Below are 453 nucleotides of genomic sequence, written 5' to 3' on the forward strand. Positions count from 1 at the left end.
AACCAAATAAAAGCAACAAGAATCAAAGAATATTACATAAAAAAAAATACATTTAAGCCCGTCTCCCTTACTGACCTCGGCCTTGAGCTCCGCCACTTGAGCGTCGCCCAGAATGACTTGGATGACCTTCGAGTCCGGAAGCCAGGTCACGTTATGGGAGATGCTCGACGACCATTCCCGCCACTTGACCTGAGGATGACCTCGTATCTGAGTCTTTGTGATGAGAAGGAAGAGATAGGAGAGATAGGAAGAGGAGATGAGGTTGGAAAGTACGGATGGGGGGAAAGTGGAGAAGATGAAGACGAAGAATATGAGGTACAGGAGAAATAGGAATGCGGAAGAGGGAAGATTGGAATATCGGAGAAGAGACAGAGGAAACGGGGTACTTGCAGTGCTGGGCCTCTTACGAACAGTGATGTAAAATTTTGTAAACATGCGTTTATGAGCGGGCGT

The sequence above is a fragment of the Penaeus monodon genome, chromosome 28, assembly GCF_015228065.2.
Source record: "Penaeus monodon isolate SGIC_2016 chromosome 28, NSTDA_Pmon_1, whole genome shotgun sequence".
In the NCBI taxonomy this organism is placed as follows: Eukaryota; Metazoa; Arthropoda; class Malacostraca; order Decapoda; family Penaeidae; genus Penaeus; species Penaeus monodon.